Source organism: Vombatus ursinus, unplaced genomic scaffold, assembly GCF_900497805.2.
Source record: "Vombatus ursinus unplaced genomic scaffold, bare-nosed wombat genome assembly UNPS02014772.1, whole genome shotgun sequence".
In the NCBI taxonomy this organism is placed as follows: domain Eukaryota; kingdom Metazoa; phylum Chordata; class Mammalia; order Diprotodontia; family Vombatidae; genus Vombatus; species Vombatus ursinus.
In genome coordinates this window covers 2,774,715-2,801,556 of record NW_020954550.1, presented here as the reverse complement: position 1 = coordinate 2,801,556, position 26,842 = coordinate 2,774,715, and positions in this window count along the sequence as shown.

The window sequence follows — 26,842 nt, the reverse complement described above, 5'->3', positions numbered from 1 at the left end:
CTCTAAATCACTATTGATTAGAGAAGTGCAAATCAAAACAACTCTGAGGTATTACCTTACACCTATCAGATTGGCTAATATGACAAAAAAGGAAAATTATAAATGTTGGAGAAAATGTGGGAAAATTGGGACACTGATGCCTTGTTGATAGGGTTGATAGAGAACTGATCCAACAATTCTGCAGAGCAATTTGGAGCTATGCCCAAAGGGCTATAAAAATGTGTTACCCTTTGACCCAGCAATATCACTTATAGGGCTATATCCCAAAGAGATCATTAAAATGGGGAAAGGACCCACATATACAAAAATATTTATAGCAGCTCATTTTGTGGTAGCAAAGAATTGGAAATTGAGGAGATGCCCATCAATTGGGGAATGACTGAACAAGTTGTGGTATATGAATGTAATGGAATACTATTGTGCTATAAGAAATGATGAGCAAACAGACTTCAGAAAAACCTGGAAAGACTTGCATGGACTGATGCTGAGTGAAGTGAGCAGAACCAGGAGAATGTTGTACACAGTAACAGCCACATTGTGCGATGACTAACTTTGATAGACTTAGCCCTTCTCAGCAATACAAGGATCTAAGACATCTCCAAAGACCTCATGATGGAAAATGCTATCCATGTCCAAAAAAAAGAACTATGGAGTTTAAATGCAGATTGAGGCATACTATTTACTATTTTTTTCTTCTGTTAATGTTTTGTTTCCTTTTTCTAGTGTTTCCTTCTATTGGTTCTAATTCTTACTTACAACATCACTAATGTGAAAATAGGTTTAATAGGAATGTATATGTATAGCCTATATCAGATTGCATGCCATCTTGGGGAGGAAGGGGGAGAAAAATTTAAAACTCAAAAGCTTACGGAAGTGATTGTTGATAAATCAAAATAAATTAATTAAAAAAATGCTAGGGGCAGCTAGGTGGTGCAGTGGATAGAGCTCTGGCCTTGGAGTCAGGAGGACCTGAGTTCAAATACAGCCTCAGACACTTGACACTTACTAGCTGTGTGACCTTGGGCAAGTCACTTAACTCTGATAACCTCACCAAAAAGAAGCAAAAAAAATGCTAAAAATAAATAATTTTTAAAATGAATTAAAAAATCAGATCATGGGCCATAAGTTTAGAATGGGAAGGGATATTAAAAGTGATTTATTAGAGTAACCTCTGGCCCATTGGGAGTACTTGCCCCTCAAGTCGCCTCATGAGTATTATGGTAGGGTTAGAGTAGGCAAAGGGAGTCCCTATGTGTACACAGGGACATGTAGGACTGGAGCTGGCTTGACATTGCAGCTGGAGTAACTACAATGCCCTCTTATCCCACTTTATTACCTCCCTGGGGAGCCCTAGTGCTGCCATGCTTCTGAATTTTAGCCTCATAGTAGGAGTAGACCTCACCACAGCTGTTGCTGATGGGACCTCGTGGTTGGGTAGCTAGTTTACAAAAAGTTTATGGTTAAAGAAAAACATGACAAGTCCATGGTCAATCTCACCATCCAGAAAGATAACCCCAAGATTGTGTATAGCCATCAATGAAGATTCAAAATTTTCCCATTCTGCTAACTAGGACCACACAAAGTGCAGTGAAGAAACCAGGGACAATATGGAATCGTTGATCATCAAGAAAAAAAAGCCTTAATCAGTGGACAATGTAGACTGATTTGTCATGATGTCACCGATTGGTTCAAAAGAAATGAATGTTGCTTAGGTCCAATTCTCTTTCTTCAGTGGTTCTCAGTGTGATCTCTTGCAAGCTGTAGCTTTCATTTCCATGCCTACTTCCTCACGACTTGTCAAAACACCATGGTGGTGGCAGAGCTGTAAAGAATCCTTCAGGTTTGTGGGTTGGTTTTCAGTCTCATAGGGATTGTGTTCATTAGTTTCTTTAAATTTAAATTAATGACCAGAGGTTGTTAGACCTGTATGTTGATATTAATATATTAAATTGTTTTCAAAATCATGTAAAGATGTCATTTATTCCAACCTCTTCATTTGACAGTTCAGAAAACTGAGGCCTAGGGAGTTAAATGACTTTGCTCATGGTCAGATGTGTAATGTGACTGAGTCAGAATTTGAACCTAGCATTCTTTCCACTTTGTCTTCCAAAGTAAAAAAAAAAAAAAAAAAAGACAGGACTTGGTGATAGAATAGATATGGGAAGTATCAAAGATAACTTAGGATTCTAAAAAAATTGTGGTAGAGTCCAAATTTGAATATATAGTTTCTCTGGCTAATGAAAAATTCCATAAAAATTAATCTCATATTCAGTGGGAAACAACTAGGCATGACTAGAAGAAAAGTGGAACGCTGGCCTTCTACACTGAGAGAAATATGCTGATTAAGTGGGGGATCCAATTTGAGAGAGAAGAATTACAGAATCTCAGAGTTGGAAGGGCTTTCAAAGGCATCCTAGTCCACCCCAAGAATTCCTTTGTAATGTAACTGTCACTCGATTTTCCAGAATTTGCTTGACTACCTCCAAAGAAGGCACTGCCTTCTGAGACAGTGCATTCCACTTTGGGATGTATAGTTTGGGAAATTTACCCTTCAGCAAGCCTGAATTAACTTCATTGCAACTTTCATCTATCATTCCTAGTTCTTTGCCCTCTAAGGCCAAGCAGAACAAATTTAATCTTCCCCTTCCACACGATAGCTCTTTAACTACTTGATGACAGTGATACCGTCACCTTAAAGTTTTCTCTTATGCAAGTTGAACATTCTCAGTTCGTTCAATCCATCCATACAAGACATGACTTCAATGCCCTTCTCCATTCTTGTCCCCCCAGAGAATTCTTTCCTGCTTCTCAGAGTCCTTCCTAAAAAATGTCAGCCAGAAATGGAAACAGACACTCAAGATTTGGTTGGACTTGGCAGAATACTGTGGGATTATCAACTTTCTAGTCCTGGACACTGTCTCTTAGTGTAACCTGAGATCACATGAACTTTTCTGACTGCCAATCACACTCTTGACTCATATTGAGCTTACAATCCACTGTATTTGTGTCTGTATTACAGTCCACAGATATTTTTCAGACAAATACATCTTGTGAAATTGATCTTTTGAACACCAAGTGTAGGACTTTACATTTAATCCTATTTAATTTCATCTTACTAAATTCAATGTTCTCAGCCAAAGGTCCTTAACCTGATGTCCATGGATAGATTTGAGAGAGTCTGTGAATTGGGATGAAAGAGAAAAAAATGTATTTTTACTTTCACCAACCTTTGATTTCCTTTGCAATTTCATGAATTTTATTTTTTCCATTTAAAGACATGATTCTGAGAAAAAGTTCATAGACTTAATCAGTCTGCTATAGGGTTCCACAACACAAAAAATGTTAAGAACCTCTGCTCTAGGCTGCCAAGATAGGGTTGAATTCTGTCTCTGCCATCCAAAATGATAGCTATGCCTCTGAGCTTCATGTCATCTGTCCTGTGATGATAATTTTTAATTTTCCTTCTGTTCAATTTTATTATGCTATTCCTTTTAAAAATTTGGCTAACTGAAGCCTGTTTCCTATTAATGTTAATCTCATCTGGCTAAAACCTGACTCATGGAATGATGGTATAAAAGGAAGACTTTTACATTCCTGAGATAAGAAGCCAAGAATAGAAAGAAGGGAATATAGCATAAGAATCTCCCAGACATTAAACTTTTGGTTATCTTTATGACATGTAAATCCATTCCACTCAATTAGCTGATTGTGACTTCTTTAAAATGTAGCCTTGTAGTTTTGTAAGTGGAGGATTTTGCAACATCAGTATTTAAATCTGTACTTTAGTCTGCTTACTAATTTATTCTAACTTAGGTTGTTCAACTTTATTTGAAGGAAGCATGAGATAATAAATCTGTTTGACCTTTGAGTGACCTAAGAGGCCATAAAGATGGTTATATGTTAAAAAAATTATTTCTCTGTCACTCTGAGGTAAAGGCTTTGTCAGAAACTCCAGGGTTATTTTTTCTACCTCCTGAACATAATAAGCACAATAAAGCTTAAACATAATAAAACCTAGGTTTTTATCTCTGTACATTCTTCTGATCTTGATATATCTTGAATGTTTTCAGCACATTGTTATAGATGAAACAATAATTTTGGAGTATTTTTCCCTTTCTGGAGCAAAGGTCCTCCAAGAACTGACAGAGATTGAGATCTCTTCCATCTGCTTACTGATGACTAGCTGCTTTCCAAGCCAGTTGTTACCATCAACAGACCCCTCCCTGCTATCTTCTCAATGTTTTGGGCTCACCATCAGGGTAGGGAGTGCAGCCAGCCCCATGGTACATTCTATCTCCCCCTCTTCCCACCCAATACCTCAAAGACTTTATTTTCAGTCAGGGCCATAACTTAGAATTCTGGGAAGGGATCAAACTCATTTTGGGGTTGGAGGGTGGTGGAAGACTATAATGACACTAGGCAAGTCCCAGGAGGAAGTGGAGGAGAGAGGGAAGCCACAGACAGAGACCATGGAGGGACCTGAGAGGAGTGGCATCCTCGGGGTACTACATTGGGTGGGAGCAGTGGAGGCATGGGGGTGAAGGACTCAATTTCTGCTTGAAGGAGGATTTGCTGTCAGGCAAAGCATCATTTGCCCCACACCAGTGCCTTCCTGTATTCCTCCTCTCTCTTGAGCCCTCAGATATTGTTCTTAAGTTTGAGGGGAAATACAAAAATAAAAAGTAGTTCATACATCTGATTGGGGAAGTTTATGTTCCAGGAGTTTGTTCTAAATCAAGGTGCCAGCTCAGAATCTTAGAAGCCAGATACATTTTTCAACTTTCCAGGGGTATTAGGGAGGGGTAAGGGGAGAAGGGAAAGAGAAAGGTAGAAGCAGCATTTTGTCATGGAGCAGTGATTTCTAAATTCAGGACCTATATTAACAATCACCAAAAAACACAGAAGGGTCCTTCTGGGCCATATTGGAGACAGACGGAAATCCTTGTGGTGTCATCCCTTTGCCTCAACATTTAAATCCTTCACTTTCCTATCATTTTTCCAGAGAATGGAGCCTACAGCTAAGCTAAGAAGCTCTAATTCAGGTCCCCGTGGCTGTGGACTTCTTAGCTCGATGGGAAAACACACTCAAAGCAGGAAGAACAAAGTATTCTTTTTTTTAAATTTATTTTTCGTTTACAACATTCAATTTTATAAGGTTTTGAGTTCCAAATTTTCCCCCTCCCTTTCTGCCCCCTTCTTAAGGTGGCATGCAATCTGAAATGTACAATCATATTAAACATATTTCCATGTTAGTCATGTTGTGAAAGAAGAATCAGAACAAAAGGGAAAAACCGACAGAGAGAGAGAGAGAGAGAGAGAGAGAGAATACGATCTGCAATCAGACTCCATAGTTCTTTCTCTAGATGTGGATAGCATTTTCCATCATGAGTCTTTTTGAATTGTCTTAGATCATTGTATTGCTGAGAAGAGCTAAGTCTGTTATAGTTAATCATTGCACAATATTGCTGTTACTACATACAATGTTCTGGTTCTGTTCACTTCACTCAGCATCAGTTCATATAAGTTTTTCCAGGTTTTTTTTTGAAATCCACCTGCTCATCATGTCTTATAGAACAATAGTATTCCATTACATCCATATACCACAACTTGTTCAGCCATTCCCCAATTGATGGGCATTGCCTCAATTTCCAATTCTTGGTCACCACAAAAAAAAAGTTGCTATAAACATTTTTGTTTATAGCATGTGGGCCCTCTTCCCATTTTTATGATCTCTTCAGGATACAGACCTAATAGTGATATTGCTGGATCAAAGGGTATGCACATTTTTATAGCTAGCCCTTTGGGCATAATTCCAAATTGCTCTCCAGAATGCTTGTATCATTCACAACTCCACCAACAGTACATTAGTGTTCAAACTTTCCTATATCTTCTCTAACACTTGTCATTTTCCTTTTTTATCATATTAGCCAATCTGATAGGCATGAGGTGGTACCTCAAGGTTGTTTTAATTTGCATTTCTCTAATCAAAAGTGATTTAGAGCACTTTTTCATATGACTATAGGTGGCTTTAATTTCTTCATCTGAAAACTGCCTGTTTGTATCCTGTGACCATTTATCAACTGGGGAATGATTTGTATTCTTATAAATTTGAATCAGTTCTCTATATATTTTTAAAATGAGGCATTTATCAGAGACATTGGCTATAAAAATTGTTTCCCAGCTTCCTGCTTCCCTTCTAATCATGGTTGCATTGGCTTTGTGCAAAAACTTTTAAATTTAATGTAATCAAAATCATCCATTTTGCATTTCATAATGTTCTCTATCTCTTGTTTGGTCATAAATTAATCCTTTCTCCATAGATCTGACAAGTAAACTCTTCTTCGCTCTCCTAATTTGATTATGATATCACCCTTTATGTCTAAATTCCATACCCATTTTGACTTTATCTTGGTATTTGGTGTAAGATGTTGATCTATGCCTAGTTTCTGCCATACTCTTTTCCAGTGTTCCCAGCAGTTTTTTTTTTTAATCAAATAACAAGTTCTAATCCCAGAAGTCATAGTCTTTGGGTTTATTGGGTTACTATAGACTTTGACTACTGTGTCTTGTGGACCTAATCTATTCCACTGATCCACCACTCTATTTCTTAGCCAGTACCAAGTAGTTTTGATGATTGCGGCCTTATAATACAGTTTCAGATCTGGGACAACTAGACCACCTTCCCCTGCATTTCTTTTCATTAGTTCCCTTGATTTTCTGGACTTTTTGTTCCTCCAGATTAATTCTGTTATTACTTTTTCTAGCTCTATAAAATAATTTTTGGTAGTTTGATTGTATGGCACTGAATAAGTAAATTAATTTAGATAGAATTGTGGTTTTTTATTATATTAGCTCGACCTACCCATGTGCAACTGATATTTTTCCAATTATTCAGATCTCACTTTATTTGTGTGGAAAGTGTTTTATAATTGTGTTCATATAGTTCCTGGGTTTTCTTGACAGGTAGACTCCCAAATATTTTATGTTGTCTACACTAACTTTAAATGGAATTTCTCTTTCCATCTCTTGCTGTTGGGATTTGTAATGATATATGGAAATGTCAATATTTATGTGGATTTATTTTATATCCTGCAACAACAAAGTGCTCTTTTGAATATTCCCATGAGATTGCACCCCAATATCAGATTCTGAGATGGAATTGCTAGGCCAGGAAGACATGATGCCTCAGATTTACTGAACCTAGTTCCAAATAATAGCAACTGTTATCCATTCAGGTGCAACATAATATATCCAAATCTTTGTTGAGTATATTACAATCTCAAGAAATTTAAATGTAATTCTGCATCTGGGAGGATGTATGACATTTAAAGATCATAGATTTAGAAGTAGAAGGCCCCTCAGAGGTCATCTAGTCTAACCCCCTCCTTTTACAATTGAGTAAACTGAAGCTCAGAAAGGTGAAGTGATTTACCCAAAGTCATACAGGTAGTATCACAGGTGTTTGAACTCAGATCTTCTCACTGCAGAGCCAGCACTCTTTGCACTGTACTATTCTGATCATGGTTTGATCATAGTACAAGATGCTAGCTGGTGCTTCAATGGCCTGGGGCATTCTTCTCTGCCTCATGGTGCAAAACTTGGCTGCCCTCATTCAACCACTCTCCTTATTTCTTCATAAATGCCATCGGAACAATTCTAGGTTCCCCCAAGACTTTTAGATGAACAAAGTTTAGCTTACGTGTTAAATCCAGTTACAGGTTGTTCTCTTTTTCCTAACCATCCATCCTTTCCAGATAATGATATGGATATCCCTGAGGTAGTTTAGAAATTATGATTCTAAGCAAAACATGCATGTTTTTATTTTGGCAAAAGCTAAGTTGAAAAAAATGATCAAAATAGTTGAGAGTTGGCTTTGAAGTTATCAGACTTCATATATATAAGGATAAGGATATTTTGAGGCTGTTGGCTTGATGTCTATCTACAAAACACACAAGACACTGATGCATTGATTTGTAATGGAGACAGAATTTTTAGAAACTTTCAGGCCAGAAACTTTTAGGGGGTGTATGTTTCAAGTAAACATTGGAGTTTGTTGTTCCAAAGAGAATCAGCAGATTCATGAGGGCCTTAGTGAAAATGAAGATGGCCTAGAGCCCAGATTTGTATATCGGACCTAGTTTTCTTCCAAACCTTGCCACTTAATTTGACCACCTGGGATGTCACAAGTTGACCTGATGGACTTGAAGATTTTCCCCTGTACACATAAGCAGCAGTCATGGACACAGGAGAAGTAACATGATAGAATGAAATACTGTACTGAGAGTCAGCCTACTTGGGTTGTAGATAACTGCCATTTGTGACCTTGAACAATCACTTCTCTGTGAGTTTCTGTTTCCTTATCCATAAAATAAGTAGATTGGCCCATGGTCTTTAATATCCCTTCTTGTTCTAAATCTATGAGCTCATATTTTTGAAGGGATTATTTTTTATTAATTTATTTTGATTTATCAACAATCACTTCCATAAGCTTTTGAGTTTTAAATTTTTCTTCCCCTCCCTCTCCATCTCCTTCCCCAAGATGGCACACAATCTGATATAGGCTATACATATACATTCCTATTAAACATATTATCACATTAGTGATGTTGTAAGTAAGAATTAGAACCAATAGGAAGAACCAATAGAAAGAGGAAACAAAACACAACAGAAGAAAAAAGTAGCAGATAGTATGCTTCAATCTGCATTCAAACTCCATAGTTCTTTCTTTGAATGTGAATAGCATTTTCCATCACGAGATCTTTGGAGATGTCTTAGATAATTGTATTGCTGAGAAGGGTTAAGTCTATCAAAATTAGTCATCGCACATTGGGGCTGTTACTGTGTACAATGTTCTCCTGGCTCTGCTTACTTCACTCACCATCAGTCCATACAAGTCTTTCCAGGTTTTTCTGAAGTCAGCCTGTTTATCATTTCTTATTGCACAAGAGTATTCCATTATATTCATATACCACAACTTGTTCAGCCATTCCCCAATTGATAGGCATCCTCTCAATTTTCAATTCTTTACCACCACAAAAAGAGCTTCTATAAATATTTTTGTACATCTGGGTCCTTTTCCCATTTGTATGATCTCTTCGGGATACAGCCCTAGAAGTGCTATTGCTGGGTCAAAGGGTATGCACATTTTTATAGCCCTTTGGGCATAGTTCCAAATTGCTCTCCAAAATGATATCAACTCATTTTAAGGTCAGGACCGCCAGCATTAGTCACATTAATAGTCATAATAGTAGCAACAACAAAACAGCCTGAAAAATGTTTTCTGGCTTTTTTCCCCTAGAAGCAACTAAGTGGCACAGTGAATAGAGTATTGAGCCTGGAGTCAGGGAGACAAATTCAAATCCAGCCCAAGACACTTATTAGCTGTGTGACTCTGGGCAAATTACTTAACTGCTGTTTGTCTATCTCCTCAGACATAAAATGGGGATAATAATCTTCCAGGTTGGTTATAATGATCAAATGAGATATTTTGTAAAGAGCTTAGCATAGTACCTGGTACATAGTAGGTGCTTATTGCTTGTTTCCTTCTTTCTTCCCAAGTTTTGACTTGTAGCTTTGATGTGACAGAGAACAATGAACGTTTGTGTTTTTCTTAATTTTATTAATATCTTTTGTTTTAACTTCACTTACATTTCCCAGTATATCCTATTCCCAGAAAGCCATCTTTTATAACAAAGAATAGAAAAGAGAGGAGGGGAAACAGTTCAACCAAAGTAACCTACACATCAGTAGTGTTCCATTCATATCAGAATCAAACCATGGGTAAGTCATTTAACTTCTGTGAACTTCAGGTCCTTCATCTGTAAAACAAGATTAATCCTCACATTGCCTACCTGAAAGGGTTGTGAGAAAAGCACCCTCAACAAGAACTACTCTTAAGATCCTTGATCCTAACAAAAGTGGCTGGGTTAGAAAGCCAAAGGCAGAGAATGAGGGCACTGGATGTACTCTTGAGAACATACAACCCACACGGGATTTACTTAACTCCCAGGATCATGGTGAGTGACCTTGTTTGAAAATGAATGTACCTTTTGGGCTGATGGATCATTTGAGCTCTTCACTTTTGAACTACAGTGGCCAAAAGTCAGTTGGGTGTGCTCACTAAGACCAGAAGCAACATGGTGAGTCCCTGAGAGCCAGGGGCCATTAGACTGCTCAAGGAGGGGCAAACTGGTTTAGTTTGGAAATGAAGAGGGCCTGAGGGCCCACTGTACTTCCAGTCCTATAAAGAAGAGAAGAGAGAAAATGAATACATCTCTGACCTGCAGATAGGGCAATTGTTTGGTTTGGAACTTCTATCAAATCTGTAATTTTAAATTAAAAAGTGGAATTTTTTCTAAACATTACTTAAAATGGGCAAATACTTTTTCACATCCTCCATATCTACCCACTAATATACTAATATGCAATGTAAGCCCTAAGATGTGAGTAAAAAATGCAAATATGGGATCTTTGTGTATGAGGAGATTAGATGTGGGAAAAGATGCATAAAATACCATAATCCTATTCTAAAGATATACAATACAATCTGTGTTGACTAGAAATGATCACTAAATCTTAAAAACAATTAAGATTCTAATTTCTTCCCCTGAGCATAATATGTGGAGTGAGCATGTTTTTTAAATGAGGAGATAAATGAAAATCAGAGACAGGTTGGCTGGTGAAAACAAAATAAAGCCACATCTGGAAACAGCTGCAGCAGCAATTAAATGGTGTTTAATGTGACTAATATTAAAAGGGTGAATTTTTTTTTTCTGCCTAGCATTTGGAAAGCAAATTTCAGGCATCTGAGCTGTTCTGTTATAATGGTTTTTGAGTCAATGAGTGTTTTGAAGTCAGTCTGATATTTATAAAGAAAAGCCCCTGGTGAGTCATAGAAGGGAATTTGAGTCAGAAAATGAACAAGAAAAGCACAGTTTGAATTTTGAGATCCAGGCATCAATTTCACAGTTCTCCCACCCCCCCTTATCTGTTCACTGTTTCAGTTCAATGAAATAAAGGCCTCTCGTTTCCCATACCAATCAACTGACCTCCTGCCTTGTCATAATTAGTGGTAAACTTCAATATGCAATCCAAAAGACCACCTAATTAAAAAGAGTAATTAATTTACATAGATCATTCAAAATGGTTAGATTAGATAGCTGATGAAGATAATGTAAAAATCTCCTAGCTGCTTTTATTGGCACCTTTCCCTGCTGTTCCTCAGGTTCTATGTATTTCCCTGGGAATAAGTTTATCAAAGTGGGAAAGGATTGGAGGTGATGGTTTTGGCTAATCGCTGCAAAACATTTAAAGCTTTGCAATTATTTTTATCAATTATCCAAGTGTAAATGGAAGAATGGTCTTAATCTTCTTGCTTAGAAGTTGTATGGTCTATTGCCATTGGAGAATGTTTAATGTATTAGGCACCTGCAGAATGCTAGGTGCTCCCTGAAACATTTAAGAAATGAACTTCCTCCCTCAAAATACCTTTATTAGAAGTCAACATATACAGAGGCACTCACTCTCCATGGTTAAAGAATGCTGAGGCAATGGGCTCAACTTCTCCTTTTGTCTTCTCTGTTTTCTCCTCCTCCTCCTCCTTCTTTATCTTCTTCTCTATCAAAGGTCTTTATTTATTAGAGTTTATGAGTTAATTTTTTTTTCCTTCTTCCCCTTGGCCATTCATTCATTCAACATGAATCTATTGAACCTCCACCAGGTGCTAAGCATTATATAAGGTACTAGGGAGGCAAATGTGAAAATGAGAAAATCCTTGCTCTCAAGAAGCTTGCATTCTGCTGGGGGAAAACAATATCTGCATGGATAAAGAAACAAATACGTACAAAGTAAATTTGATGTAACCTTAGGGGGAGAGGAGCACTGACATTTTAATTTGATTGACTTCATAGAACTTATTAAATACCTACTATGTATCAAACACTGTGCTAGACACTGGGTATATAAAGCCCTGTCCCCTGCCAATTTCCTTACCCAAGGAGTTTACACTATACTGGGGATAAACAATATTTACACAAATCAATAAGTGTAAGGCGAGGACTGGCCAATGAGGGCGTAGTCTGCAGAGTACGCTCAGTATGCTCCACCAGATATTACCCTAGGTAGAGAGCTCACTGAGCCTGCTTCTGGAAGTGTGTGATAAAGGGGCAGCTTTTCACCTCCATGCTTCAGAGAATCTAAAGGGTTTCTTCTAACTACCTTTTTTTGGGGGAGTGGGGGAAGCAATCGGGATTAAGTGACTTACCCAGGGTCATACAGCTAATAAATATCTGAGGTCGGATTTGAACTCAGGTCTTCCTGACTTCAGGGCCCGTGTTCTATTTGCTGCACCATCTAGCTGCCCCTCTCTGAATTCTTGTTGGTTTACTGTGCAGTGCTGGAAAACCTTTTAATTGACTGCTGAGCTGGAACCGAGTGTGCATACAAAAGTCATGGATGGAAATCTCTTTCTTTGGTAACCTTTGAGTGAGGAAGAAAAAATGATGTAAGGTTGGGGAACCCCCTGCCTCACCCAAAAGCCATGTGGCTGAAAACACATGTCCTGTGTTTCTTCTGATCTGTGTTTATTCTTTGTTAATCTTAGGTGAATGGTTATCAGAGACTGAATGGACCAGGACAGTATGATAAAAATTGTCCTAGGATCTATTGATTAGGTACTGCTGCCAATCATACAATCAATGGAGATATGGTCAATAGATATATGTTCAGAACATGGGCTACAATTACAGTGTACAAAAGGGTCAGTGAGCCCAGAGCTTCACTTTTAGCAAACTTATATAGAATGTCAATACTTTAGCAGAATGGGTACAATGGATTTTATGGAAAGCAGAAGGGGAACACAAGAGTTTATCTATCAGGAAACCAACAACAAAAGGGGAAAGATAAGGATGTCTGCTTTGGAAAGGTCTGGGAACTATCTGGTCCAAACTAGAACTGAAGTTTATGTGCTAATGCTTGATTTTTGCATAATTCAACAGGAGATAGGACCTGCTTGCTTCAAATAGTGTCAAGAAGCTCAAGGCAGGGTCTGGGGCGGAGTTTTTCTTAGCACAGTGGCAGCAAGAAGCCTGGGTCAGAAATTCTCTTGTCAAATTACAACCTTGTGAGCTTCAACAAGTCAGAAGAACTATCAGAGCTTCAGTAACTGGAGTCTATGGCAGAGTCTGCCAGTAGCTATATTAGCCAAACCAGGTAGGGAGTCATCCCTGAGGAACTAATCTACTTGACACAGGCTATCAGTAAATAAGCCCAACAACCGAGTCTGGCAAGCAAGGGAGCTATCCATCAGCTATACCACCCCCAGAAATGAACTTGATGGGGGAAATGTTGGTAGTGATCAACTTAAGATCAACTCACAGATTCTAGTCCTATTCTCTTCAGGGACCCGAATAGTGGAGGAGAGTGACCTAAGTTTATAATTTCATGTGTTAAATAAGTTTGGTAGATATTTGTATTTTGGGTCTTCTCAGTAAATAAAAATCCTTTTGTAAAAAGTAATTGAGTGGATAGAGTACCGGCCCTGGATTCAGGAAGACCTGAGTTCAAATCAGGCCTAAGACACTTGACATTTACTAGCTGTGTGACCCTGGGCAAGTCACTTCACCCTACTGCCTCACCAAAAAAAAAAAAGGTAATTGATAGTGAGGAAGTATCCATGGATTATCTAACATAAGAGAGATATGAACTGGCGATTGATATTGGTGAAATTTTAACTAATGATGATATTAGGAGAATATTATGGATAGGCATTTGTGAGCTAGTACTAGAGAAGACATCCTAAATAGCTCAGGGTTACCCCTAGAACTCTGAGTGGAGCAATAGCCTTACTCTTGGGACCTTATCTTCTTGTTACAGCATGTATTGGGAAAGTGAGTCCAGAAATCATAAGTGCTACATTAGTACAAAACAAATTCAAAGTGAATGGGAGATGGAGCTGAGAAATACTCTAACAGCTTGAAGGGAGTTGGGAATTCCAAGAGATAAAGATAATGAGGGAGAGCTTTCCAGGCACAGGCTTTAACCTGCACAAGGCACTGCCACAGAAGATTGAAAGCTGGAAACAAGAAGTAAGCCATTTTGAATGGAATATAGAGTAACATGGAGAGTAGTAATGAGAAATAAACCTAAAAAGTCAGCTTGGAGTGAGATTATGAAGGGCTTTAAATGCCAAACAGAAGCAAGCAAAATATACTTTTGCTGGACCTGAATTAGGTATCTAAACCATCTACATTGATCAGAATCACCAGGAACCTGCAAACGTCAACTTTATTTTGTATTTCATAGACAGAACCTGGGTTCCATTTTAGGTTCTTCTATTTGCCTTAAGGCCTCGAGGAAATAAACTTCTTTCTGCCTTGGTTTCTTTGGTTATAAGTTAGAGATAGTAACACTGCCTTAGCTCAGGGGCAAGAGAAGGGAAGAAAATAAGGAGTGGCTTCTAAGTGATATGAAATCCCCAAACATTATTTAAATTTAGAACGTTAGTCTCACTCAAAATACCCTCTGTTTTTTCTGTTATAACAGTATTTTCAGACTGATGAAATATCTAATTTTACTACTTTGCCATCGGACAGAATACCCTTTTAAGAGAGTAGGAACTAGGAGCCAGGAAGGACAAAGTTGTAATATGAAGGAAGGTCGAGGAAGAGAAGGGAAAAAGGTCATTTTTTAACTGGATAAACTCAAAGAAGTAAAGACTATAGGTAGTAAAACAAACAAACAAACAAACAAACAAAAAACTCTGAGAACTGGTATTAATTTGCCACGGATAACAGATGGCATTATGTTCACCATACTATGGCACTATACCATTTTGGAAAGGGAATGAACACAGCTGTGCAAATGAGGAACGACACAAAACCCTGAGATGAAGGGGGAAAAAATCATTCAGAAACAGAGGTTGTTGAGTTACTATGGTTTTCAAAGCCATAGCCTAGAATTCCTCCAAGTCTATTAATTCTTTTTTCTGCTCACTCTTGCTGTAGCTGCTCATTTGGTTCTTAAGTCTAGGAGTATAGCAAAGAAGGGAATGAGTGGTAGCTGATGATGGTTGTCTTCTCCTCTCACTAGATAAAACTTTGAGAATTGCTGGTATATCCTGGTCTATTGGCTCGTTAGCCTAGGATTAAACTTTCTTAAGATCTTAGTTGGAAATGGAGAATACTGTGATTACCATTTAAAAGTATATGAACAAAATGAACTACTTATTCCTCAGACATCAGCCCAGCACTCTAAAAATAAGAATTGGGAAAACTTATCTCTGGCTCTGCAGATGTACTAAGCTCATGCCTCCTTGCTCTTCTGATGTAGCCAGTGACAGTGTGAAAGACTAGAAAAAATGAAATAATTTTAGCCTTTAGGGTAACAATAATACAACTTAAAAGCAGAAATTTTTTGAGCTCTGATTGGGAATGGCCAGACAAATTGTGGTACGTGAATACAGAGGAGTGTTGCTGCAGGGTATGAAATGATAATGATGAAGAATGAAGATAGACATGGGATGGCTTGTTTGAACTTATACACAATGAAATAGTCAGAATCAGGTATGATAACTACAACAATGTGAATGGAAAGAACAACAACAATAGAAACTGAACACCAGGTAATTATAATAACCAAGCTTAATTTAGAACAAGAGATGAGAAAATGCAACTACCTTGCTTCTTTGCAGAGGTGAGGGACTATGGGTACAGACTATTGCATATACTGTCAGATTCAGTTGATCTGTTGGTTAACTTTTTTTGTAATTTTTTTTCACTCTTTTTTATTATTTGTTACAGGAGATGGCTCTCTCTGGATAAGGGAAGGAGAGAGACATAGGAAAATGAAGGTGATGTAAAAACAAGGGATAGCAATAAAAATTTTTAAAAGACCTTGAGAATAGATTACATAGTTATATAAATGAAATGCAAAATTATTCATATGTTCAGTAGAATTTTTTGAGGATCTTCTATGTGAAAATTGATGTGGTAGCACACAATGGCGTTGAAAAATATGTGAAGAAATAGTATCTGGCCTCTAGGAGCATGCATTCTAATAAAGAAGTTAAGACATATAGACAATAATTTCAGTACAAGGATTTATGTAACACGTGGTATATAGATGACATAAACAAAGTACTATTGAACTAGGCTTACTGAATTTAGGAACTGCATTATTTAAATATTACAAAGAGCACAAAGGACTGTGCAAGGAATAGGTGGCTAATTAATGTTTCTTTATTTGAGGAAGAGATTACCTCTGGTTGGAGTGATCAGTGAAGATTTCATGGAGGTGTTGGCATTTAAGTTGGGCCTTAAAGGATCTTGTTAGATGGAGGTGTGAAGGAGGGGTAAAATTTCTACTCTATCTGAGTAGAAATGGGAAAGTAGAAAGGGACAAGTCAAGTTCAGAGAATAGCAAATTGGAAGCAATCCTAAACTAAGAGCTTTTTAAAAGGAGGGAGTGTGGTAGAATGGAAAGACCATTAGACTAGGAGTCAAGAAGATCTAGGGTCAAATCCTGCCTCAAATATTTGCTATGTGCAGCCTTAAGCAAGTCACTTACCCTTCTTTGAGCTATTTTCTTGTGTATAAAATGGGATTTTCATCTTTATAAATTATCACAGGCTTATTGTGAGAATCCAAGGAGATACTGTATGTAAAGTAATTTAAAATATGGAGGCACATTTCTTATTTGATAACAATTTCTGGGAAAAAAGAAGTCTGGCAGAAATTCAGCTTAGACCAACACCAGACACCATATTGCACAATATGTTCTAAATGGATATATGATCTTAATATTACAGATCATATGATAAAAAATTAAAAGAGAATCAGATCATATGCATCACACAGCTATGGGTAGGAGATGTATTCTTAAACAAACAAGGGATAGAGGTAGTTATAGATGATAAAATAGATAACTTTTGTTACATGAAACTGAAAATCTTCTGCACAGACAAATAATGCACCTAGAAGGGAAAGTCAAATGGGGAAAAATATTTGTATAAAATTTCTCAAATAAGGGCTTAATATCCAAGATATATAAAATTAACAAATATATATGCATATGTACATCCATACATGTTTACATGAGTAATAGCTATTCCACATTAGATAAGTAGTCAAAGGATGTAACCCAAAATTCTTAAAGGAAGAATTACAAAGTATTTACAGCCATACAAAAGAATTATCCAAATCACTAATAAGAGAAATGCAAACTAAAACAACTCTGAGATTTTGCCTCAAACCCTGCAAATCAGCAAAGATGACAGAAAATGTCAATACTTAATGTTGGAGTTTTCATGAGATGGTAGGCACACTAATACATTGTTGGTGGAACTGTGAATTGTTATAACCCTTCTAGAAAGCTATTTGGAATTGGGCCAAAAAAAATGACCAAAATGTCCATATCATTTGACACAGAGACTCTATTATTGGGCTTATATCCCAAGGAAGCTATTGATAATAAGAAAGTCCCTGTATTTTGTTGGTGTTGCTCAGTTGTTTCAGTCATGTCCAACTCTTCATAACCCCATTTGGAGTTTTCTTGGCAAGGATACTGGAGTGGTTTGCCATTTCCTTCTCCAGCTCATTTTAGAGATGAGGAACTAAAGCAAACAGGATTAAGTGACTTGCCCAGGGTCACACAGCTAGTAAGTGTCTGAGGCCAGATTTGAATTCAGGAAGATGAGTCTTCCTGACTCCAGGCCCAATACCCTATCCACTGCACCACCTAGCTGCCCCATATATACCAAAATAGTAATAGCAGCACTTTCTTTGATTACAAAGAATTGGACCCAGAGTACATGGTTATCAACTGGGGGGGGGGGGGATGGCTAAACAAATTGTGGTACATGAATGCAACGGAATAGTATTATGCTATAAAAAATGATGTGTGATAAATATAGAGAAGCATGGAAAGATCCACATGACCAAAGTAAAGTATGCAGAGCCAAGAAAACAATACACACAACTACAATGATGTACATGGAAAGAAAACGCACACACACACATACACACACACAAATCAAAAGTGATTGTAACAAAATCACGAAGATCAAGAATGACTTAAATAGATGTGAAAGGACACCTGCAACCCACAATTTGTGGAGGAGGGAGTTTCTTCTTTATTTGTCTTTAAAAATATTATTTGTTATATGGGATGGCTCTCTACAAGATGCTCAAATGGAAAGAAATCCAGCAGGTAGTACTACATTGCGAAGGAAACCTCTACCTACTTACACAGAAACAGCTCACAATCTTGGAGTTCTCCCAGGTTCTGGAGAAAAGAGCAGGAAAAAAAAACATTACAGAACCACAGAATCTCAAAACTGAAAGATATCTTCAAGGTCATCTAGTCTAACTTCCTCATTTAAAAGCTAAGTAAGCTAAGACTGAGGAAGGTTCATTATGTTGAACAAGACCAGAGTTTAATGACCGTCTAGACTCTCCCTCTCTGTCTCTGGTCTCTCTGTCTCTCTGTCTCTCTCTTTCTCTGTCTCTCTCTTTGTGTCTCTCTGTCTTTCTTTTTTGAACTGGTTATTCCTCATACCTGGAATACATTTGCTCTTCCCTTCAACTTCTTGGAATCCCTTGTTTTCTTCAAAACTCAGCTCAAACACCACCTTCTACTTGAAGCCTTTCTGGATTTCTCATAATGCTAGTGTGCACCCCTCAAAATCAACTTATGTCTGTTGTACACATTTTATATATCCTTAAATCTGTCCATATTATCTTGCTTCCTCCTTCTCCCATGAATAGAATGCAAGCTTCTTAAGGGTAAGGACTGCATCATTTTTGTGATTGTATTCCACAGCATCTGTTGGTTGATTGCTTTATCAACAGGAAAAGTGGAGAAATTAATCAATCAGGAATGTAGTAGGATTCATTTTCCATACAAGATAAGATCTTAACAGAGCAATTGATTTCTTATCACTTTGGGGGTACATATTTCAATAAAACTATATTTTCAATAGAAAAAGAGGAAGCATATCTTAAGGTTGATATGTATGGTGACATATTTTAAAAGGGCAAGCAGTTTTTAAAATTAATTATCAAATTTAATTTTATTTAATTAATTTAATTGCCCTAGTATAACTAAGTTAGAAAGACAAAGAGACTTTGTCTTTTTAAGAAGAAGGTCTAGAACACAGAAGAGATGCCATGACAGAGATATAGGTTTGGGAGTTATCAGCAAAAAGATGATGGTTCAAGCCGGTGGAGTGAATGAAATTGCTAGAGGAGTGTAGAGAGAGAAGAGGACAGGACCTTGAAGAACTCCACAATGAGTTGGAAAGAGGATGAGAATCTAATATAGGAGAAGGAGAAAGAAGAGGTAGTGAGGGAGGAGGAAAATGAGAATGCGGTGTCCCTGAAGTCAAAGTAGAGACTTTCCAGTAGAATTAAATATTTAGTAGTTTCAAAATTGGAAAAAATTAAAGAATGAATACTTTAAAAAAGATTATTAGATTGAGTCATTGCTCATCTTTGAGAGACCTGTTTGATTACAATGATAGAGTGAAAGCCTACTTGCAAGGGGTTCAGAAAAGAGTGGAGGTAAGAGGAAACATTGGATATAGATGGTTAAAAATAAGTTTAATGAATTCCTTTTGTTTTTACATCGGTCAGTTCCAGAGATCCCCCTACCACACACTTTGTTGAATTTCCTTATAGCAAAGAAGGAAGGAAGGAAAAAGGAAAGAGTGATTGGATATTCCAGAATGGAGAGCCCTCAGGTGCTGAGGGAAGTTCCAGGATGAGACAACATTGTTAGGAAACCTGGGAACTAGGAACAGGACCAGGTACACCTACCATTATTACACTTTGTTGCATTTTCTTGTGGCAAAGAAAAGATTAAGCAAAACCATTGACCATGTCTAATAGTGTGCCATTGTTTTGCAGCTGTAATGCCCACCTCTCTTCAAAAAAGACAGAAGTATATTCTCATCTCTTTTATGAGGCCAAGATTGGTCATTAAAACCATTTATCACTCCATTTTGTTTCAGTGTTCTTTTCATTTACATTATTATAGTCATTATGCATATGGTTCTGTGTCTGATTGTTTCACTCTGCATCTGAAAATATTCTGATGTTTCTCTGAATTCCTCATATTCATATAGACAACTTTTTCAAGAAGTTTAGCAGTAAAGACAAGTAGAAAGCTGTAATTGTAGATGGCTGGGATAGAAAAGTTGAGAGGAGGCTTTTTACAACTGAGGGGACCTGAACATATATGTAAATAGATGGTAAGGACCAGTAGAGAGGGAGAGACAGAAAATGTATGACAAGAGGGAATGAAGACAGATTGTTAAAGGTGGTGAGAGGAAATGGAGTCAAACGCACAGGTGGAAAGATCAACCATTTCTACTACCAGGAGAGAGGAGGGAAAATAAGTGGTTGATGACACTTAGAAAATTTGACTAATGGAGGAGCGGGAATAGAAAGATCAAAAGAAAGATTTGGAAGGAAGATCATGTTGGATGGCCTTGACATTATCCAAGAATAGACCAGATGACCTACTAATTGGTTGGGGAGGGGAGGAAGAGGGGAAGAAAAGTTTTGGAATAGACACTGTGGGGAATGAGGGGTTGTTAAAGATAAGCAAGAATTGTTTGGGTTCAGATGAGGTTATATATTTATACATTTATGGTGGATGAAATATCAATTTGGTTGAGGTCAAACCCAAGGTGACAGAAACTAATTACTCTTGGCACATAAAAGTTCAGTTCTTTAGGTGGTTTCAGATCTGTTTATGGCAGGCCTGTGTCTATTTGGAACAAAATTGATGCAAAGATGTGGTTTAGAAATCTAGGGCAGTGGAGAGGCTGAAAGAGGTGATAACAGACTTGATGTGGTGGGGAAAAAAAAAACCACTGAGCTGGGGAGTCTCAGCTGTCAATGACTGTATGACTGTGAACATGTCACCTCACCTCACCTGTCTGGGTCTGATCCCTCATCTCTATAATGAAGGGATCAGATTAGTACTTCCTAAATTCTTTTCTAATGCTATGATTATATAATCATGGTTCACCTAGCTATGTGTGGAGGCAGCTTATTGGGTGTGTGGGGGGAGGAGTGGTGGTATTTGTAGGAGTCTCTGCTAAGTGAAAGAAGCCTTTTATTTATCCAGGCCTATCCATCCAGCACTTTCCCCTAGTTCTGTACCAAAATTCAGGAGGGAAACAAAGCAAAACAGTTCAATTGGGAACTGATGAGCTGATCAATGCTCTGAATTTAGCTCTTTAGCTCAGAGACCCAAATTGAAAACTGGATGGCCACAGTCTCCAATGGGCTGCAGCCGGTGGCACTCTCCATTGATGGTTCAGCCATTCTGTGTTGAGTAGCACTTTGAGAGGGGTGGAAAGCCAAGGAAAACATTGTGTTTAAGCTGCTGAGTGTCAGCCCTTTTGGAGCTCCTTATGGGGACTATGGAAATTCATTTCAGTTAGAGTTTTAAATTCATAGACCCATAGGGCTGGAAGGAACATTCAGAGACCATCTATGCCATTCTCCTCTGTCTAAATGGGATAATTATGAAGCCTACTCAAAAGTGAAACTTTTTAGAAGAGAAATGGAAAATTCAGGGACATGTGCATGGGAACCTAAGCTCCAAACTCTGCTTTCTTTCTTCTCTAGTCTCATAAGATAGATGAACCCATCTCTTTTGTTAGAGAAGAGACTGATATTTCTATAACCACTCTCTTCTCCATTTCACAATTTATTTGTTCATTCCCACATCTTCTGTTCTTTTCTTCCTGTCTTATTCTTAATGTAGAGATTGTCCCTACTACTTGCCAAAGCTAACCCTTTTTCCTGTATCTTTGGCCTCATCCCCTTCTGCCTCTCCCAGGACATTGATTCATTCATCATCCCCCCTTTCTCTTCCACTTTCAATTTCTTCTTTTCCATTGCTTCTTTCCCCTTTGCCTACAAAAATGTTTGGTTGTCCCTTACTCTTACAAAAATAACAAAGCTTTCCTTTGACCCTTCTATTCCTTCAAGCTACCATCCAATCTCTCCTTCCTTTCCCTGTCAAACTTTCCAAAAGACTATTCTTTACTTTTCACCTTCTACTTGCCTTTCAGCTTCTTATAATCTGACACTTCTCTACACAACTGCTTACTCAGAGGTACACAGAGAAAGCACCTTGTATTTACATATCTATGTACCTGTTTTACTCATGTAGGAGAGTACTAGGACCTTTTTATTTTTATCATTGTGTCCCTGATATTTAGCATGTAGTGAGGGCTCAAAAAGAGTTTCTTAAGTTGAATTATAAAATTATTTGATGTTAGGAAGTATATGTGTATGTATGTATACATGTATACATGTGTATGTATCTTCATATTCCCCACAGTGCTTAGCATAGTTCCCTGAATGCTCAATAAATATTGAATTTGTTGATCATGGGGGAAATTTATAAGCAAGAATTATTTATTTTTAAAAGGCCTTTATTATACTTAGGGCCTTATCCTTTATAGACAGACTTAACCCTTCTACTATTAAGAACTTAAAAGCATTGCAACTTTCCCAGTTAAGACACTCTTAGATTAGACAAAACATTTATTGGATATCTACTTCATATAAGTTACAGCTCTAAGCACTGGGAATGCAGAGACATAGTCCTTGCCCTATTCCTTAACAAATATCTTCAATCTCTACTAATAAAATTAAAACACATTTCCTCTTGTCCTTTTCTGACTAGTGATGGAGGGAAGCTAGTCATAACCCATCAATCAATCAATAATTATTAGATCACTTCTCAGCCATCTCTTTGGGAGGTCTTCCAGCAGAGGATGAATGATCACTTGTCAGATTTGTAATAGAAGAGATTCTTATTGAAGTATGGTTTGAACTACGTAGCCTCTGAGATTCCTTCCAACACTGAGACTGTGATTCTGAGATTCTCAGCCTTATTAATACCAAATTCTTGAATATTTTTCTCCTCACAAGTCTTGACTGCAGATCATTTTATCATCTTTGTTTCTCCCCTCCAAATCCATCTTTATGTACTTTGTCTATTTTGGAATCCACACACACACACACACACACACACACACACACACATATGCATTCAAGACTCCAAAAAGCTCCCAACCATTATATACTTGTTATTATACTTGTTATACTTGCATATACTTATACTTTTGTCACACATGCCTTTTAAGGATAGTGCGACCTTATGTTATGATTCATTCATGGTACATTATGATCCTGTAATACACATTATGCTCATGCTTAACCAGTTACTTTCTACATTGTATTGGAAGACAGAATTACAGTAGAAAACCAAAAGAAATTAGATCTATCTCATAACCCAGATTGGTTTAGCTACTTTGTTTCCACCATTATAGCATATTTTCTAATGCCTAACTAGAAAATGCTGATGAAAAAGATTTCCTTTGCCCAGAATTGAGTATGTAACTTTAAGCTCCAAGACATGGTCTTGGGCTCTTGTGACCAGATTAAAGTTCTGCATGAAGAAGCATAGAATAATATATATTAAGTACAAGAAAATCCACAGATGTATTATTCTGTGCTTCCTCTTGTAAAACTTTAATCTGAATTACCATAATGGGTCAACTCCATGGTCCTTGCAGTTCATGATTCTGACTTTGGTGCTGATCTCAACACGTGTTATAGATGGGAATAGTTTACAGCAGGTGTACTCCCCAACAGAAGAATATCCTCCACGTGTACTAATTCCCTTTAACAATCCATCAAATGGATAGGCTCGTCATAGATTGTGTCCAAACTTTCAAAACTTGTTTATAATTTCAACAAGAATACCTTTTAAGGGCAGTGAGCCTCACAAGTTTACTTCTTTTGTATTGTAATAGTACTTTCTTTACTTTTCCAAAATTCATTTCCTTTGAACCTTGAAGAAAGACTCAGAATCATTTATACATTTACAACAAACATTTAAAATACCTATTATGTACAAGACCCTGGGTTAGATGCTGTAGGAGGTACAAAGAAAAAGAAAATACTGTGTCTACCCTCAAAGAGCTTACTATCTAGCAAGGGTACTGACATAAACAACAGTCAAACAAATTAGAATATGACAAGTTCAAAGAGAAGCATAATGTTCTACAGGAGAGCTTAGTATTCCAATATTTTATAAAAGACAAAACCTAACCGTGTTCCCCCTATTATCGGTATTTTTACAGACTTCAGTTATATTCTTTCTCAACCGTTTTCTTTGAAAACTAAAGAGTTCTGAGATTTTCATTCTGAGCATCATAGCTTACTTGCCTCCTTATGTCTAGCGACTTCTCTAATCAAGTCAGTCTATACTTCCATCCTGGCCTCCAAGTTGAAGATCCTGGTCACATCCTCCTATAAGGGGAAGTTGAAAAGCAAGTTCTTTATGCATCATCTAAGTGTTGGTGTGAACCAGGCCCCAAATAAAGCTGTGTAGACCACTATTTAGTATATCAGCTCATGTTGATATCATAAAACTGAGGAGGGGGACATGAGAAGAGCCTAGGTCAAGTCACTCAAAGGACCTATGGTAATGAAGCCCAGAGAGAGAGAGAAAGAATACCTTTGTGAACTTCTATTGTTATTTCAGAAGCAAAATGAGGTTAGGCAGAGCAAAATATTTTTTCAAAAGACACATTGAAATGTGGCTTCTGTCATTCCCCAGTTGATAAATGGTCAAAGGATATGAATAAGCAGTTTTCAGAGGAAGGGATTAAAGCTATCTATAATCATGTAAAAATGCTCTAAATCACTATTGATTAGAGAGATGCAAATTAAAACAACTCTGAGGTACCATCTCACATCTATCAGATTGGCTAACATGACAGAAAAGGAAAATGATAAATATTGGAGAAGATGTGGGAAAATTGGAACACTTATTGGTGAAGTAGTGAAGTGATCCATTCTGGAGAGCAATTTGGAATTATACCCAAAGGGCTATAGAACTATGCATACCCTTTGATCTGGCAATACTACTACTAGGTCTGTATCCCAAAGACATCATAAAAAAGGAAAAAGGACTCACGTGTCCAAAAATACTTATAGCAGCTCTTTTGTGGTGGCAAAGAGTTTGAAATTGAGGGGATACCCATCAACTGGGGAATGGCTGAACAAGTTGTGGCATATAAATGTAATGGAATATCATTGTGCTGTAAGAAATGATGAGCAAGCAGACTTCAAAAAAACCTAGAAAGACTTACACGAACGGATATAGAGTGAAATGAACAGACAGGAGAATATTGTACACAGTAACAGCTACATTGTGTGATGACTGACTTTAATAGACTTGGCTCTTCACAGCAATGCAAGAATCTAAGATAACTCCAAAAGTCTAATGATGGAAATTGCTATCCACACTCAAAGAAAGAACTCTGGAGTCTGAATGCAGATGGAAGCATACTATTTGCTCTCCTTTGCCATTGCTATTTTGTTTTATTGCTTCATTCTCATGGTTCCTCCCATTAGTTCTAATTGTTCTTTACATCATGACTAATGGGAAAATATGCTTAATATGAATGTATAAGTAGAACCTTTATCAGATTGCATGCCATCTTGGGAGGAGGGGGAAGAGGAGTGGGCAGGGGAGAAAGTTTAAAACTCAAAATCTTGTGGAAGTGAATGTTGAAAACTAAAAATAAATTAATTAATTATCAAAAGAAAGAAAGAAATGATGAGTAGGTGGATTTTGGAAAAACCTGGAAAGACTTAACATGAACTGACGCTGAGTGAAGTGAGCAGAACCAGGAAAACATTGTACACATCAACAGCAACATTGTGCAATGATTAACTATAATAGACTTAGCTCTTCTCAGCAATACAATGATCCAAGACAATTCCAAAAGACTCTTAATGGAAAATGCTAACCACATCCAGAGAAAAAAACTATGGAGTCTGGATGCAGATTGAAACATACTATTTTCACTTTTTTTTCTTTGTTTTTTCTTTCTCGTGGTTTTCCCCTTTTGTTCTGATTTTTCTTTTACAACACAACTAATGTGGAAATATGTTTAACCTGATTGTATATGTATAACCTATATCAGATTGCTTGCTGTCTTAGGGACGGGGGAGAGGAGAGAGGGAGGGAGAAAAATCTGAAACTCAAAATTTTACAAAAATGAATGTTTAAAACTATCTTTACATATAATTGGGGGAAAATATTATTGAGGGAAAAAAAAGAAAGAAAAGAAATGTGGCTTCTGGATTGCTTAGGTTTGTATAGGACTACTTTGAACAACAATTACTCCATAACTGTATAATATTCTGATATGTACTTCACAGCATTTATAACTGTAGCTATCACCCAATTACAGTGCATTAAACGTGGCCTATGGATATAAGATCATCATAATATTCAACAAAGTCAGTCCTCTATTATAGAGAACTCTTTGTGGAGGAAGCAAAATGCACATTTCATGACATCTAGAGCCTCCAGCATAGGAGAGTGGCCACTATAGTGAGTCAGCCAATTGTCTCAAACTGGGAAAACCATGGGTTGCTGGTCACCTGGGAGCCATGGCATTTGTCCATCTCCATGAAATGACTCCAGTTTCTAGCTGACTGCCCTGAGTCAAGGTGGAGGTTGGGGATATGGGCTATGTTGTCCTTGCCCTCTCCTAAACCAATTCAGCAATCCTGCCAGATGGACAGGTTGATTCTGGGAGCCCTGAATCTTTAATCTTTGAGGGATCTGTCCTATAAAGACCCAACACCCAGTCAAAAAAAAAAACCTTCAGGACTTCCATATTTCCACAGATTCATCATCTCATCAACTTCGATATTCCTTCCAATTGCATATATTGCTGCCCATGCACACTTTCTCATCTTAAGCAATGCTTGTCCATGACCTCCCACAAGTTGTT